The sequence below is a fragment of the Camelus dromedarius genome, chromosome 19 (genome assembly GCF_036321535.1).
Source record: "Camelus dromedarius isolate mCamDro1 chromosome 19, mCamDro1.pat, whole genome shotgun sequence".
Taxonomy (NCBI): Eukaryota; Metazoa; Chordata; class Mammalia; order Artiodactyla; family Camelidae; genus Camelus; species Camelus dromedarius.
Window position 1 is genome coordinate 39,308,732 of NC_087454.1, and position 19,347 is coordinate 39,328,078.

A 19,347-nucleotide genomic window follows, 5' to 3' on the forward strand; every position below is an offset into this window, starting at 1 on the left:
TTGCTGCCAAACAAAAAATCAGCCCCAAGCATAATAAAGATGAAGATATACTATAGACTACAGGTTTTGAGTGACTGCTTTATTAATGTATTAAGTATGTATAACTCAAATTTCCAGATCTGGCCTCAATTGTACATCAGAAGTTCTTTATATCCTGCATATTGAATTCTACTGTAATGAAATCTTTTTTTTTTTTTTTTGTATTTTCTTCTCATCCCCTCCACTCAGGGTTTTAGGGTAAACAGCCTCCTAAGCACAGGAAATGCCACATCCCTTCAGGTGTTTCTGCACACTACAGAAAAAAAAATCTAAAATAATTTCCATTCTTAGCTGTTACAGCACAGCTATTTTTAAAGGTTATTTCGTGGAGCTGGCAGAGAAGGAATGATGATACAAAACAAATACACCTAATCTCATAATTCTCCCCACACAAAAAAAGAGCTTTTAAGGAAATCTCATTTTACTGGCTTTCAAAATTAAAAAGTTGTCTTTCTTGTAATCTTAAAACGAGGCTCCTTTCAAAGCTTCACTCCACATGACAAAAAAAAAATTGTGCTTGTATGATTTTTAAAATGGTAGGATTCCTCTAGCTCTGGTTGCTTTGAAAGGTCATCTTGGCTTTATGCAATGTAGACTTTTTGTGGTCTTATAAATAACCGAGGGGAAGGAGGCAAAGGATTCTTCTCAGTTCCTGTGTTACGTGAATCACCAGCAAGAAGTGTTGTCTTCCAATAGGAAGGGCATCAGTGGATTGCATGTTACAGTTCTTAGTTAAAGAAGTAAGAAACCCAGTAACAAAGATACCCTTCAGATGATGCTGATTTGATGGAAGTCAAAAGAACCATCTGTATCAGAAGAAAAGCAAATTTCTCATGGCTAAGATCTCAAGTTCAGTTCCCATCATCCCGAGCACGGTTGTGAGCAGCTCTTAAGGATGCTGTTGTAGAGGATCAACGCCTTGGAAACATACTTACTATTAACTCCAGCTCTCTCTTAGAGAGGGTAGGACTCTCACTTGCTTTAAACTAGAATCCCAAAGCAGCTCAAATTTCCCCATTAAACTGGTAGGAAATCAAATATTTTCAAGTTCTTGTGAGGCTGAAGTCTGGCTTATACCTCGCATCTGAGATTTCTTTTTATTAAGGAAGTTTCCCAGGAGGCCCATGGAGAAATCATGTTGGTGTGTTAACATTAACAAAAGGGTGCATTTCAACTCTGCAACTGGTTTAACTAGCTTATTCACATGTCTGCTTTGTCCAAACTTTGAGATTTAAGCCAAAATAATAAGACCCAGAAACAAAGGTTTTATTCATCATATATCCATATTTGAGTATAAATTACATACAAAGAAAAAAAAATTCTGTAGGACTTTCGTGGAATCATCTCTAATATAAATCAAGACTTGTGGAGTAGCTCAAAACATAGATTTAATTTTATAAATATCACTTTATAAAATTATCTTCTAAAAGATAATTCTTATGTCAATTTAAAACAATTTCTCTACTTGCAATACCATTTCTTATTTCCTCTTCCATAAAAAGTGAGAGTTTCTACAACTTTCTTTCTAAAAATATCAATAACCCTGTGCTAATTAACTCATTTATTTACCTCTTTCCATCTAAAAGAATTGGTTTGAGCAGGATATTTAAATAAAAGCACAGCAAAATCGTGTTACCAGTGGCTATTCAGTACTATAATTCATTAACTCACATTTTGATAGAATCTATAAATGTTTTGTTAGGGAGAGAAGTGGTGAATTTAGCTTGGGAAAAGCAATGTCCCTTATTCCTTGCCTCTTCTTATACCTGTTCATACAAGTTTTATGACGAAGTAGAAGCCTGGTATATTTAATGTGCTCACAAAGAAATACGCTTTGTCCTTTCCTAGGCCTTTTCAAGATTTAATATTCCCTTTGTGTAGAAATTAAAGCTGGTTGAGATGAGGTAGAAACAGAGCTATATCTCCAGAATTTTATATCCTACATAGAGTTCTAAAGGTACATTTAACAGCTTTCTTAGTTCAAACCATACCCCTCTTTTAGCTTGCAAATGCATTTCTACTGGCTGTTAGAGAGAAAAAAAATGTCTAATGGGTTGGTTACCACTCTTTTCATTTTTATTCCTGGTAAGTGTGCAAAGCCCCTGAGGGTAAAAATATTCCCAAGACATTTACATGTGCATGATCATGAAATAAAAAGTGATGAAACAGATAAAAATACTTTATTTCCTGGAAAAGTAAATGATTCAGTGCTAATACAGTGAGAAATGGTACATAATTTATTATGGATGTTTAAATTGCAAGCAATTCAAGGGGACACCTCTAAAACACGAACCCACTACAAGAACTTATCAGAAAAAATAGCCTTTGTACTGTCTGATTTCTGATAACAAGGGCTTACTCTCATTCTAATTATGAAAATAAAATGAAGTAAAATATTCTTTGGAGAAAAACACACAGATGCACTGACATACAAGTGCACACATGCAGACACACCACACAATCTATTTCTATGTGATAGATATTATTTGAAATAGAGTTCCTTGAATAAACCTAGCTTATTCCAAGCCTGGGGTAGGGAAAGTTGTTAAGGGCAGGGATTCTGGCAGAAAAGTCCTCATGCACTTTGGTTTTGAGACACAAAACCTTTAGCACATTCACACTACCAGAAACCTGTCAGGAAATTTTCCCCTTACAGGCAATAGGCTTTTCTGCAGAATCGGGATTTAATGCTAATACATGGATAGGAAGAACCAGTAACTCTGTTTAATATTTACATAAATAATGGAATATTTTTGACAATTACTTGAATTATAACTTAAATCTGTCCTAGGAACAATTTCCCAATGCCTTTTGGATGCAAATAACGTGTGCTGCTCTCAGAGGAAATTTCTGATGCCAGTACATTTCCTGAAGCATGACAATCAATACTCATCTCTTTTGCAGACTTCATGCTGCTGTTCAATGGGCAGTTAACCTTGCAGATCTGATGGCGGGTTTCAAAGGAACATGAATATAAAAATGACATACTGTAATCTGCGTTTCTTATGAGACTATAATATATTAGGAGGGCAAGCCTGTGACCTTGGGTGCTCAGCCTCCATCCCCGTTCACGCCCGAGAGCTTCTGATGTCCACACGGCGGTGTTCAGTGTGCCTGTTTCTGCTTGGTAGACCAAACCAGGTGCCAATTTGTTACACTTTCATTGGGCTGAATGATAGTTCTCAGTGTCTTGGCTTGAATTTTACAGGCTAAATCTTGTTTTGTAGATATTCTTACAAGCAACTTGTAAAACTCTGCAGCCACGGCAGGCTCTCTTTTCAAAAAGGCAGGTGTTAAATGAACCTTTGTTTATTTGCACACCCGTGCTTCACGCACATTGCTTCCTTTCCAGCAGAAATGTCTCCCTGCTGTTTCTCTCCTCCTGTTAAATTCTCCTTCAAATTTCCAAACCCAGGGAAAAAGTCACTTCTCAGAAACCTCTCTGACTCTTCCAGGCTGAATCAGTTCCTCCCTATCTTCTGATCTCTCTTCACTGTCACACTTTTGTTTCAGCACTCACCATATTTTCTGAAATATAGAAATTTATGTTTTGGAGTTAGCGTTTGATGTTGATTCTCCCTCATTCATATTCTGGCTGGCTGACTGGGCTTCTGACCCGAAGTTTTAACTTCTCAGCCTCAGTTTCCTCATCTTAAACTGGTGAAAATGAGATTTAGCTCTATAGCATTACATAGATATTATTGTGATATTGGCAAAATTTTTTAATTGCATTTGGGTTCAACACATAGGAGTCACTCAACAAATATTTATTGAAAGAGTTAATGAAACTTCCTTATATCTTTTCCAGTCTCAGTAGATGCCACGTGGTCTTCTACTTGCTAGGGACACATAGTGACCACACCCGCCAGAGCTCTGGACCTCCTGGGGCTTTCACTCCAGTGGGGAATATTAAAATACTTATTAGGCAAATAAATATACCCCATCTATTGGATGATGAATATGCTGAGGGAAATTGTGTGGGCTAATACGATGGGGAGAACTTTGGGCTGTGGGTGTAGAGAGCAGTGGAATTCTAAAGCAGCGAAGCTGGCCACCCACATTTGATCTGAGGCACTAAGGAACTAAGGGGAGAAATGTTTTAGGAATAGGAAAAAGCAAGTGCAAAGGCCCAGAGTGGGAAGATTTGGGAGGGTTGCTTGAGGAATAAAGGAAAGGTGAGTGGGCTGGAGTTCAGTGAGCTAGGGGGAGGGTATTTAGATAAAAGACGCTTACATGAGGAGGCAGGGGTCAGGCTGGGGGTGGGGGTGGGGCTTACCTAAAGCAGTAGACACTAAGGAACTGACCCCTAGAATGGAATCCAAGTGACACGAGAGCTTGTCATCTTAACTTGTGAAATGCTCCAAGTTACCAGGATTGGGTCATGCACTAAAGTTTTCCCTTGCAATTCTATAAATTACCTAGTGTTTTCTAAAAGGGAGAAGGTTGGCAAAGAAGGAATCTGATTCATAAATTGCCTTTGCTATGGAGCTCAACCTCACAGCGCTACCTTGGAAAGATGCTTCTCAGGGATTAAGATTCAAGCCTTCAGTTAGCTGCTTGCTCATTGGGTGACTCTGGGCAGATGACTTGACCTCTCCAGACTTCCGTCCTTTCATCTATAAGAAGGAAAATAATAATAGTGCCCATCTCACATGGCATCTATAAGTATCAGGTGACGTGGTCTAGGGAAGAGAGATACATGTTTAAGTAACTGCTACACGGTGGTCACCCAACAGGGCTTAGCCAAGATATTTATTAGCTGCTGAACTTGCTACAAATGTGAGTGCTATCTGTTTCCTGGCAGAAAACAACACATCGTACCTCTGTCCTGCATTTGGGCATCATCTCTAATCCAGCTACCTGCTGGACAACTTCATCACGTTCCATGCAAACACCTGTCCTGGGGCATATTACTGTACTAGACTTGCTTCTGTGTTTGCCTGTTTCCCAGCCATCCTGCAGTGAGACAGTTAGCTCCATGTGCCTGAGGACTCTTTTGTATTCATTATTTTATTTCCTGTATCCAAAACAGTGCCTGGTTTATAGCAGGCACTACTTCTTATCTGTTAAATTGTTTCTGAATATGAAAAAAAAATGATTAAGCTAGCTTATTATCCCCTAACAAAACACAATTATAGAAGGTAGGGGAGGTAAAATTGGAGATTAATACAAAGAAATTAATTCCCACTGTCAAAGATGTTCCCCAGCGAAATCAGTGACCTCTGTAGGAAGTGAGGGTTCAAGCTTGCATTTTTTCCATGAGATTCTAGAGGTGATGTGAGCATCATGTAGATACTTTGATAAGTTTTCTTAAAGGTTGCTTCCAACCTTGGGATTTTTTCATTCAGATGTTTCCATGGCAGCATGAACTAATTACAGGGCTGGATTTAGAATATGAGGATAATATGAGCTGTGGGAACAGTAGATTCATGCCATATTTCATGACCTCCAAAGCAGAGCTACCCCCGGTAATTTTCTGCCACATGATGCCTTATAATTCTCTTTTGATAACTGTTTTGGACAGCATTTCAAGCCTTCTCTTACTTGGCTTTTGATAGTGCTGTGAGTGTTGTATTTGGCCAGACTTGTTTAATAAATGCTCTTTTTCAATTTGCCTGGTAATGAGTCAGAGTACAGATAACCACATTACCATTGAACAATTCAGCACAGAAAACAGCAAAAGCCTGCCGACTGGCAGACAGTTCCAGAGAAAGTCGATGATAAAATGATGGAAACATCTGCCATTCTTATCCCAGCTCCTTGTTCTATCAAATAAATGAAACGATGCTTTATTGATGCCATGTTTCCATTTGGGAAGGTGTGCACATGACATTGCTTGATGTTAGCTTCTACAAATATTATTAGAAAATAACCAGCTGTGTTTGGAATCTGATGAAGCTATTTATTATTTTAAATTCCTGGAAGGAAGGCGAGATGCCTGGGTGTTTTGTCTGAGTGGTACGACCCCGCTAAAACACAGTGTGTATATACCAGAACTCAGAGAGTGAGGGAAATTCTTCACAGCTTCAAATGTTCAGGAGGGCCTTTGCTTATTTCGAATACTACTCCATTCACTTAGCACAGTATAAATTATTTCTAAAACATTACCTCAGTGGAGTTTGTTACCACATTCTTTTATGTCTGCCCACCTTTTAAACACTCAGTTTACACTTACTTTCTCCTGGTTAACTTCATCTAGCAGATAGGAAACTTTGTCCCAAAAAGTCATGAAATGAACATCACCGTTGGAGCAATTAACTGATATAAACAGTATATTTAAGGCCATGTTTAAGACACTCTGCCTGAGGTATTACAGAAATAATTTTCTTATAATTAAAATGTCTCTCTTTCATTAGCTCACTGGGCTAGCACTGCATATTAAACATTATTTAAGGAGAGGCACCTAATTACACTTATTTCTGCTTGTTTCTTTATGGCCGTTAATGCATTATATAAGGTCCAGCATGCTGTTCTGGCCCAGCTTTCTGACCATGTTCTTAAATTTTTCTTATCTCTTGCCATGTTTTATTGGTGGGCAAATACATAACGTGGAATACACATTTCAGTCCCCATGAGGTATTTTTAAGACTTGTCTGACTGCACTTTCTCTTCAAAAAGTAAATAATGTAAATTGCTGCAAATGCTCACTTTATTTAGACACGTAGTAGGACATTTTAGCAAAACCTGGACACAGTAACTAATAAAAATCTGGAAAGGAAATAGTGAGAACAAATCTTTGTTCTGTATTTATTTGTACCAGGGTCTTAATAGGTGGTGTTTTGATTTGTCTTCAAAACAGTTCTAGGAAGAAGATATTATACAGAATTTAACACATGAAGATGAAAATTAAAGAGGAAAAATAACTTGTTCCATCCTGCATCTAGTAAGTTTCAGAGGTGAGATTTCAGTCTAGCCTCATTCTGCCTTAAAATGTGTGCCCCCTGGACTACTTTATATCTGTTGCCCCTGTTCTGCAGAAATTACCATTTTGGACAGGCAATTCAAGTTAAATATAATCTGGAGAAATTACCTCTACAGTCATACATAGCAAGAACGAATGCCATTTAGATAAATCTCTGTGGGGAAAAAAAATGAGTGCTACTTGTGCAACAGGGCTTAAAAAAATCAATTAAAATTAAAACCAAAGCAATTAATTTCCTTAGGGGCTGAAAAATCAATCCTAGACTCTGAAAAAATTGAATTGGTTTAAAATTGCTGGAAAATAGTCGTTCATGCCTATTATTATTTATATTAATTTTGGGGATGAATGGACATATGCTACTGATTACCATCCTAGTGAAAACTGAGATTTGAATACACCACCAGGGTTCTCACCACTCGATTTAAAGGGTCTTTCAATATCTCTGCCTTTTGGAATGTCAGCAAATACATCTTGAATGTTTTTGTTCATTTGTAAAGTGGCGTATGTTTCAAGGATGTTAAAAGTTGATGTAAACATAGGATTTGAAGGGAAAATAAAATTCATAAAGAAGCTTATTGAGAAAGGTGATGTTGAACCATTTAATGTGCATCCTTAGAAACTATAAAGGCCCGGAGTGAAAGATCAGCTCAACGGGATGTGGCAGAAGGTGTAACAATTATGAGTAGCCTAAACTATGGACTCACTAAGTGACATCAAGTGATGCTTACATCTTATAATTGAGGGATATTATTTCTCAAAACTCCTTTCCAAATTACTCCCTCTGTTTTGCCTAGAATACCTCCATCAAGATGGTATGACTGTATGTTTAGCATCTCCCTCTTCTATAAAGTCTTATTTAAAAATGTTTATGTTCCAGTAATGGAGATTATACATTAGACAGTCTTTCTTGACAGGATAGCCCTGGCCAATGTTGGAAGAAAATTAAGTATTTTGTGGTAAGAGACAGCTGACATCGATAGTGAACTTCGTCTACTTCTCTGCTATGTCTGGACACAGTCTCAAATTTAGCTGGAATTCACATCCATGGGTTCAGCCTCAAAGTTTATTCAACATTTTGAAATATAAACTCACAATAAAATAATTATGAATAGGTTACAAGTTTTTAATTCAAAGTATAATGAAAGAGCTTTAATTCCCTGTCAATCAATATTAATCATCTCACAAGCTCCCCCTTACTGACATCCTGTCTCCCAGTGGATACTGCTTGAGTTTCATCTCTTGCTAACAAAGTCATCACCTATATCCCTCTATCTTGGTTCATTTCAACAAACTTTCATTGAGCATCTATTATAAACCAGATTATTTCTAGATGCTGTTATTACAAAGATGAATTGTCATTTCTTTAGCCTTTTAAGAAGGTCAAAGGTCTAAGAGGAGGGCAAATAGGGTACACAGAACCATGGCTAATTACTAAATGACAGCACTTGAAGAGTGAGATGCATTCAAAAGGTTCTTTTTTTCATTTTTTATTTTTAATTGTTAAGAGTTTTGAATCTGGTGGAAGGGGGGAGCTTACACTAAAAATTTATAATTTAAATAACAAATGTTGTTTAAACAGTTTTAAAATTATTCCTATCTCCTTGGAAGTGAATTTATCTGGATGAAAGCACCAGGTATCTTTGTTTTGCAGAAAAAAAAAAACACAAAAAGAAATTTTTTTTATTATGTGAGTGCAAAACAGCTAACATTATACTCCTGGAAGAGATATCATTTACCTTATGAAGATATCTTAAATTTACAAATGAATTGTTCTGTTTAATAAATTGGGTTGGATCTATCTTCCTGTAAAAAATAAGTGCAAAATTTTTTCCATGCCTCTTTGGGAAGAAATATTATTTTTGTGTGTATGTTTGATTTAGAACACAATTCTTACCTTTGTAAACTGTGGATTTTTCTTGTTAATTTGTACATAGCCTTCTATGGGACATTGTAAATGAGAAGCTGTACTGGAAGGGTGTTAGGAAAATGATAAAGGTGATTCTTTGCTTCAACCATGAAAAGACTACAAAGAGGAGCAAGAGTGGGTGGACACTTGAAGTTGGACCTTTATGTCCTGATGTGATTATGTTCTTCATGGAAGAAGGAGGTATCCCAGTACTATGAGTGGGAGTTGGGTTTCTCCTGAAGGAGATAGCATTTCTTCATAGTCAATAAACATGGGACAGGGAATCAGGAAAAAAAAATTGAGGAGTAGAATCTTAAGCCACAAGCAAGGGAAAGACACTATCTTTCGCTATCATGCCTATTCAAGGCTCCGTAAGCCCAGATGTTCATGTGATGGTGATGATGCCTGGGTTGTGGATAAAGACTCAGAATTTCAGTAATTAAAAAGAATAAATGACTAGACTCATCAAGAAATGACTGACTTCTGACTGACCAATGACATGGTAGCTCCATCACTGAACAGTCCTATGGACTGAGAGCCTCATTGTTTGCAATGACAACAGACAAACCAATATCCTATGAAATTATGAATATACAATCAGGGTTCTGGTGTCTATAAAATGCCTTAGTTTCTAAGAGCTCCCCTCTAGGTATGATGCTGGTGTCACCAATGCACACTTCTGCCACTAGGTACCAAGAGATGCAGAGCTTTTGTTCCCCAACAATTTGCCACTAGGGGGCAGCTGGAATGTATTTAACCTGAAGTCAAATCAAAGTTCTGTAAGGCTCCGAGACTCATACCACTGGGTTCGTTCTGGCCCACATTTCTTTTCCCATGGATGCCACTCTGAACTTGTCTTTTAGAAGACTATAAGCAATCAAAATAGGACTTACTTAAAAAAAATGAAATTTGAGAAAACGATCTCCAAATTTTGCTGCAGAAGCTGCACTTTAATGGTTTTGTGCTGTCCTGGGTTATAAGCACAGCCATCTCTCTATGTATTCAGTGTTTTAATGCAAAGCATGTTCAATGCCATTTTCTCAATTTTTCAAATGATTCAGTCTTCCTTTGAGAAAATGTCTTGACCTCAAGCCCTCAAATCCTTGTTCTATGAAGAAAAAGTTGAATAAATAAACCATTGACAGTACTGCCATATCCTGTAGACCACCAGATCCTACTATTTCTCTCCCTAAATGAACTCCAGTTTCCCCCTATGCCTCTAAGTGCTACTCCCTGAATTGAAGACTGTCATCTCTCAGCTGTGCTGTCGCTCTAGCTTCTAGTTTGTCTCCCTGCTCCTGTGGCCTCCCTCATCTGATTTACACTCTCCCTGTTGCTGGAGTGCTGTTAATGCAACCTGATGATGGTACGACAAAGGGTGACTCAGTTTCCTTTGCTGACCCTTTCTTTTCTTTCTGCCCTCACACTTTCTCAGGCTTCAGCTCTAGTCTTATCTCTTCATACTCAAACCCTACGTGATATCATGCTGTCCAATGGCTTTAAAGACCTTAGAAACATTCGTGGCTCTCTCCAGTCCCTGGGTTGTGATCTCTGATTGTCCAGTCTTCAAACCCATTTGAATATTGAGGAAACATCTCAAACTTAAGATCTCTGGATTTCTCAAGCTCCCACCAAAAAATTGTCTATAGTTTCTCCATATCTGCATTTGGCATCATCTCAACTCTGTTTCATGCTAAATTTATGCCCTTCTTTGCCCAATCACATTCATCACTAAGTCCTATTGGTCTCCCTCCAGAACATTTCCAGAATCTACCTACTTCTTAATCCACCACCACCATGTCCTCTACTTGTAATGTTCTCACATTCAAGGCTACAATTACTTCCTCTCTCTTTTCTTTGCCCCCATTCCAGGGCTAATAAATCAATTTGCATGGAAAGCAAGTGATTTCTTTTTTAAATTAAATTGTTACTTCTCTGGCCAATACTCTCCAATAATTTCCTATCAAAACAAATAGTAATAAAATTCAAGCTTCTGGCCATGATCTTTCAGGCCTTATGTGGTATGAACCCTGTCTTTCTGACCTTATCTCTTACCTTTCTCCTACTCAGTCCCTGCCCTCTGCTCATGCTCATCTTCCACCCAGTCCTTATACAACCAAGCTCTCTCATCTTGGGGTCATTTATTTGCTCTTCTGTTGACTTGAAAACAAATTCCCAAATCTTTGCTTGACTTACTCTTTCCCATTCACTTCCACTTCAGTCACCTGCATGGAAAAGCCTCTGCCACTCCATGCTTTATACACTGGAGCATCTTGGGTTAGCATTGCTATGTTGGTGGCTCTGGGTAAAACATGATCCCTGGTTCCTTACGTACTTTTGCAGTCACATCTGCTGGACTTGGGCTATTCCTGCAGCTCAGTTTAATCAATGTAATGAATAGAAAAAATAGAAATGCTACTTTAGGATTTCAGGGCCCAAACCTTCAAAGTAACCCCAAGAGCTTCTGTTTTTGTGTTCATTCAAGTCATTCTCAATGTCTGGCTATACTTCAGAAGAGAACAAGTGGAGCAACCCCAGGAGGAGATCAGGTGTACACACTTTGTGGAGAAACCAAGCAGAAAGGGTGAGAAGCCCAGCCATCCATCTGAGCCCAGTGCTCAGCTAACCTCCTGCAGGGCCAGCAGAACCACACAGCTGAGCCCAGTTCAAATTACTGAATTATGAACAATTAAAATTTTGTTTGTTTGTTTGTTTCAGGCCCCTACATTTTAGTATTGTTTGTTCATGACAATAGGTAATTGATAAAACCTGTGTCACTGTGCCTATTCCCTGATTTATTTTTTCATGCTTTGCATCAGTATTTAACATGTCATTTTATGTATGTATGGTCTAATGTGTCTGTTTCTGTTTCCTCCAATATACCATGAGCTCTAAGATAGCAAATCATGTTTTGTTCACCACTGTATATGCAGCATGTTACTAAATGAAGAATTAATCAATGTCTCTTTTGTGAAGTTGAATTGCCTTATCTTGCTGTCTGAGGAAATGTTTTTGTCTTCCCTTTTACAAATCCATGTTTTATTAAAGACAGGTACTATCTAAGTTTGTATAGATATTCTGTTTCTTCTTAGAAATAAAATTAATGGATCAATTGTTGAATTTATAGATTTATAGAAACTTAGAAATAGGAGGAACATCAAGAAAAAAAATCCAGCTCAGTATGGGTCTTGTTTATATGGCCACAGAACTCTTTGTTATGAGAAATCTTCCATGAAATGCCAAAATATAAGTCAATAAGTATATCTGCTCTGTAAACTGAGTATTTTCTTTACCTTTTCTCAAAGCATTTTCAGGAGTGCTTCTTTAAGACCTAAGGCACAAAGAAACATAGTAGGAAAATCACAGATCTCTTTTCAAACACTACTTTGATAAATGAGGACATAAGGAACAAAGAAATGGCATGACCGGCTGAAGCAAATAGAGATGGTTGGGACTAGAATCAACTCTATTCAATTCAATTCTCTTCGGTAATAGTAATTCTCAACAGCAGTCCTTCTGTCAGGATTTGGTTTAGGAGTTGAAGACAGATTCAATTTAAAGTAAATGCTAATTTGGAGATTCTTCAAAAAACTAAAATTGACTTACCATATGATCCAGCAGCCCCACTCCTGGGCATATATCCAGTGGGAACCTTCATTTGAAAAGATACGTGCATCCCAATGTTCATAGCAGCACTATTTACAATAGTTAAGACATGGAGACAACCTTAGTGTCCATCAACAGAAGACTGGATAAAGAAGTTGTGGTATATTTATACAATAGAATACTACTCAGCCACAAAAAAAGAATAAGATAATGCCATTTGCAGCAACATGGATGAACCTGGAGATCGTCATTCTAAGTGAAGTAAGCCAGAAAGATAAAGAAAAATACCACATAATAACACTCATATCTGGACTCTAAAAAAAAAAAGACAAATGAACTGACTTATGAACAGAAACAGATTCACAGACATAGAAAACAAACTTATAGTTTCTAGAGGGGGAAGAGAGTAGGGAGGGATAAATTGGGAGTTTGAGATTTGTAGATACTAACTACTATATATAAAATAGATAAACAGGCTTATATAGTATAGCACAGAGAACCATATTCACTATCTTGTAGTAACCTACAGTGAAGAAGAATATGAGAACAAATATATGTATGTTCTTTTGTAACTGAAGTACTGTGCTGTATGCCAGAAATTGACACAACATTGTAAACTGACTTCACTTCATTAAAAACATATTAAAACTGAAAAAGAATTTAAACTAATGAGAGAGCACTTAATTGAGATTACTATTAGGATTTAGCCAATTAGTATACAAACCAGCTTAACATGCATGTGGCTTGTGATCTATCCAACAACTAGATTGATGCCTAAGTCTGTAGCTGTTAATTCCTATAGCAGAGAATTAAAGAATCTTTTGGGAAAAGAAAATCTTTTGGCACAGGCCAGGAACATAAAAAGGAAAACAAAAACGTAGCACCAATTTTGAATTGGCATAACCAGAAATAGCCATAAGTATTGTCGAAAAGTTATGTGTGAATAATGACCAATTCTAGGCTAGAAAAAAATCATGTAAGAGAAGAAATATTCAGCACAAGGTATTTTTCATTAACATTTACCTTTTACTATGGCTTAACATTATTTTTTATAGTTTCTAAAAAGCCAAGGGCTCATTAAAAGATCCTCTTAACACAATATAATAACTTTTATGTTTTTAACCTGAATAAAATGTATAATGTCATAAAAACTTTTCTGAAACTGTGTGCATTTAAAATTTCTTTCTCCTAAATTCCCAAATTCTGATACTTTAAAGAGCAGTGATAGTCATTCTTTCTTGCCTATTTTTACTAAACAGATATGTGGGCCTGAACTTAAAGGGCCATTAAAAGCTTCAAGTTCCATTGCTTTATTTTTCATATGAGAAAGCTAGGCCTAGGGAGGCTAAATGATTTGTCTAATATCAATAAAGGCATTTTAGCCAGACAGGCTTAATTCAGAATTCAGCTAATTTCTTTCAAATATTGAAAGTTCTTATCCCTTTCACATAATATACATATGAATGGATTTTAAAATGTATAAATCTTGACATACTGACTCCAGAAGGACTTTGCTCATGCTAATCTTCTGATTGGAATACTTTCCCCTCTCATCTTCACTTAGTTAATTACTATTTCTTCTTCAGAATGTAAAATCTGGACCTCATCTCAAGTGACAATCCCTCTGGAGATTTGTCACAGTGCTCTCTAAAAAGATGATTCTTACATTACCTCCTTTCAGAGTTCTCTCCCTCTATTTTACACTTATCCTTATAATGTTCATTTATTTGTGTGATTATTTGATTAGTTTCTTTTGTTAATACAATGTAAAATCTTTGAGGGAAGTGAATGTATTTGTTTAAGCTTATAGCTGTATTCCCAAAGACCAGCCAAATGCCTGGAATTTAGTAGTGGCTCAATTAATCATAAACAGTTAAAGAATGATTTAATGAAAAAGCCAAAGTAGTTTTCCTAGTAAAAATCACCCTGAAAATCATATTATGTGACATTGCTAATTATTTAATAAAATCTTGAAAATGAATACCCCTGTATCTCAAATATTCTGCTAGGGAAATTACTGAGCACTGTAGCATTGAATAAGACATCATTCTAAAAGACTAGATTTATTGAGCTGCCATTTGCCCATTAAGAGGAGACCAAGTGAGTTAGGCAGTGCCTACGTGGATGAAAGTGGTGGACAAGAGATCTCAGATCCCTTACATGTCAGGGACTAGGATTCCCATATAGACCAGGGACTTTGTTGAGCAAAAAGTTTGGGAACCAAAAGATAAAAGAGTTTAGTCTGTGAGTCTGTGTTCAGAAGCAGGTTAGATATCTGGTACCCAGGCATCAAGACAGACATTCAGTAGCCCACCGAAGGCACAAATCAGTCTATACTATTTATCCAATGTTGTTTTATAAATGCAATAAGATATTTTCAGTTGCCACAATTACAGAAGGACTAACAGAGGGGCATTACTGACAATGGACTGGAACTAAGGATGCTAAATGCTCTGCAAAAGCACAGGGCAGATCTTCATGACAAAAGATTTCTTTGCCCCAACTGCCAAGAGTGGCCTGTTGGAAACATGCTGTGAGTCAAGGAATTCCTTGACTCCAGGGTTTATATCTTGCTCCTCTGGCTATTCTAGCAGCAATCACAGTGCTTGATCTACATGGATGCATATTGGAAATGGACTTCAATTATTTGCCAGTGGGCTGGATAGGAATATGGGATACAGGAATGCATAGATGTTGGACTTTATATTGATTCAATGGAAGGGAGAAGAGACACTCTCACATCTAAGCAGATAGGGGAATGGGCAGTCCGTGCTCAGTTGTCAAAACATAAAAAAATGATCAGAATTGATAAGTCACAGAGAGTAGAGTGTGACCTCAACTGAAAGCAACAATTGAACCTAATGTCAATATTTTAACTAACCACCCAGACTGGAAGTGGATTCAGTGGGTAATTCCAGGCCTCCATGTGACTATTAACAGAGGCCAGCAAAACTGCAGATAGATCCTGAGAAAACTGAAGGTATTTTTCACTCATGCATTTGTGGAAAGGGCTCAAGGATTAGAAAGCATATGAGGAAAGGTGAGATTCTTTCAAAGGGGAAAATCACCTGCCCTTGGTTTTCAAAAGGCCCACAAAACAACCACTACCCTCCCTGATGAAGACATTCTTTGTGTCAGACTCAGTGTAACAGTTGTGAAGCATCAAGGATAATTGTATCGATTCTGAAGGAATGTCTGGTTAATTTTTCACAAGGGGTAGATCCCTCAAAAATCAATAACTTTCTGCTGTATCTTTATTCTTCAGAATAAACTGTGTCTGTCAGAGAAACTTGATTCTTAAGCTCAATTGGATTCATAAAACATTCACAGACACATAGCACTAAAGAAATGTAAGCTTTCCCTGGGAGTGGTAAGTATTTAACCTCTACATAGGACAAAGGCTCCTCCCCTATTGATATATTCTTGTTCTTGGACAGGCATTATAGGGACCACAATTTCTGTGATGCAAATGTTTCTTTTAAGTTTCAGTCTCCTTCCCCAAGGGAGAGAAGCTTCAATAGAAGATATGAAGTACATGCTTGGAAAGCAGAGTCTAAGCAAATATCTTCTAGACAAAATCTAGAATTATGAGTGGCTGTTTGAAATGTATTCATTTCACTATTCTTTTGTTCACCAGGATGAGTGTGCAATAATAAATATTTTCAGAAGAAATAAAATTGAGCTTTGAGAGTTTTAAAATGTTATCCAGTAACAGAACTTAAAGAAATCACTGAGTGATTCCTGCTTTCTCATGTACATTTATACAGGAAGAAGGTAATGCCCAGAGAGGTTAAGTGTTCTTCCTAAGGTCACACAGTGAGTGTCTCATTCATTAAACTGGAAATGTCACTTTGAAAAGAAATCAATGAACACTCATTTATCAAGGACAGGGAACGTACAAGGTTGAAAACTGTGATGATGTCTGGATTGGAACAAACACATGATACGAGAATTCCAATAGTAGAAACAGGAAAGAGAAGATAAAAGTGAACACTCAAAACATGTATTTGCAATACTAGAAAAACTTCCCAAATTTGGTTTTAATATCATTGATGAATCATTTAGCTATAAATCAGTTGTAACATTTGAGATGTAAGAGAGGTCACTGCTACTCAGGTAATTCGCATGTCATGGTTTTGAACTCTTTGATATGCAAGAATCCAACATAGCTGTAAACACCTGTAATAAAACCTGTAAGGCTGGATATTGGCAAGGCAGATAGGTGTCATTCCAGAGAGACACATGAAGATGACTCAAAGTTCTCAAGCTAATCCAGTGATTAACTAAACCCCTTTTTCTAGGAACTTGAACACACATGCTCCTGTCTTCCTAAGCCTTTCTTTCTTTCCTCGGCTGTGCATGTGTGTGTATGTGTCCATACACGTGCATGTGTGTGAGTGAGAATGTGGAGAGTGTGCACACATCCACTTATGTGCGGTTAGAAGGATCTCAAAGAAGAACAGAAATATCTAGAGCCACGTCAAATGATGCTTAAAAAAGGTAAAGTTGGTTTGGATACTCTTTGTTTCCTTTGCTTTGTTGAGAAATTAGGATTAAAGATATAGGAAAAGGTACTGAACTCAATTACAGTGTATGCTGGTTCCCAACTGGAACTCTCTGCTTCACTCAACAAAAGGTTGCCGTCTCTTTACAATTTGACATGTCGTTAAGAACAAACTCTATGGATGGATCCTCCCTGACAACGTTGTCCAGAGTCCTTCATTTTGACTTTTAGTGGGATTTATAAATGGGAGAGAACATTAAATTTTCCATCCTGGTTGTACCAGCAGCTACAAGAAAAAAACTGAAAGCAAGACTCACTTAACTTCCGCTGCTTATCAGAGCCAGCTATAAAAATCACCTGCCTCTAATTCTAGCTGAAGACAACTTTTAGCCAAGAAGCAGGGTGACGTTTTATTCTTGGTCCAATCCAATCAAAACCCAGAGGTTCCTTTATGGATATCTGAATTGATACTGAGGAGCTAAACCACTAAGAGTTCTAATTTATTTAAAACACATTAGATATTTTACACCCGTGCAGGCACCAAAACAGAACACCCCAAGTGTGTTTGGCTATTAACTTCTATTTCTTGTTTTCAGGTCTTGGCAAAATTATTATCCAGGTATCATTTAAGGAGTAAGAAAAAGAAAATGTCTCTTTGAACTCTCTTTTGTTTTATGGCTACTTTTTTATATTCCGTGTTGTTGATACCCCAAGTGAGTGTGTAGAGGGAAGGCAAGTCACTTTTTTTGTGTTTGGGTTTAAAATTCCTGAGAGTGGAGATCTTTCCATCTTTCAATCACTGAGTGATGAAAGTGCAAAGTGGCATTTTGGAGAATTCTCTGATACTGTGTTTAAATCCCTAATTATTTGTATTGTTAATGACATATATTTAAAGCCTCCATTTCTCTGTCCAGCATCTCATAATATCTTCCAGTGGCTGATTATTTCACTGTCATTTCTTGTCTTCTTCAGCACTGCCTTCTTCTGCTGTGGTTCTCAGTTCCTCTGTGACCCAAGCATTTCACGTGGTGTCAGAGGTTGTACCACAGAGGAGATGCCATTCTATGCTCTGGATGTGGGTGGGAATGAAGAGTTTCCAGGGTGAGTCTGAGCTCTAAGTGCCCCATCTGCACAAAAGTTCAGGAACTCTTAAACATGCTTTCTAGCTGAAATATTGTTACTTAATCTAATTTATGGTAACCATCATGCAGATTGTACCAGACCCAGAAATGGTTTTCTATTTCTTGAGAAAGTACTGTTGTATTTGCTAGAATATTTGAGGCTAACTGCTGCACTAGACTAACCCCTGAAATTTCAGTTCGTTTAACGCCATATTGGCTTACTCTTGCTCATGTCACAGTCTGATGCCAGTCAGGCCATCCTTCTATAATTTGGAGCATGCAGTTGGGTAATGGAGGTGACACACTCACCACCTCCTTCACGGCACTGACCCAGAAGTAACACACGTCAGTGTGCTTCCTAATTCAACTGGCCATCAGTAATCATATGAGCACAATCTGACTTCAGAGGAGCTTGTGAAAGGTCAAGGAACCCATGGATATTTGGTAAGTACTAAATGTTTCCTTATGTATCTGGGTTTTGGCTAGATCAGAAAGGGTGTAGTGGGTTTTGTTCTTGATCGGCAGATTCTCCCAGTCTCAGCTGTATCTGGAAAGTAGCAAACTCTAGTTGAGGATCATAAGATGCAATTTAGAATGAGTTTAAGTGTTTAGTTAATGTCTGGCACTAAAATACAGAACGGCCAGTTAGCAGCTGGTGTAGCACCCGGCTGGCAGGGTGGGTGACTGGAGGGACTGAATGTTACACAGGTAAGAACCTTGGCAGCAGAGGGGAGACTTCAGTTCAAACCTGACTTTGCCAATTTGATTGTGTCATTGTACCTCAGTGTCTTCATCTGAAAAAAAAGTCAACTCACACCAAAGTACTTATTGTAACTTGTTTCACAGAGATTTGTGAGGAGTAAATGAAATCCAAGAGTTGACAAAAGGTATGGAAAACATAAACCCCTAGATAAACAGAAAATACTAGCTTTTGATGACACCATGAGCATTCTCTAACTTAACCTTTCAGTACTGTTTATAACTTCTTGATCAAAGTAAAAATAATATTATCTGTTAGAGCTACAGGTTAGATATCAAATAACTTGGAGCTAAAATTCAGTATATATATATATATATTTTTACAGAGAGGGGACAATTCTCAGTTTCTAATTGACGTTTTGTTATAAAAAATTCTAAAAGAATAATCACAAGCAAACTTCTAATTTTGAAAACAAGCTAGTTAAAATGATTTTTGCACTGCTACAAGCAAATATTTCCTGTACATAATAATGTTGATAGGAAAGTAGAT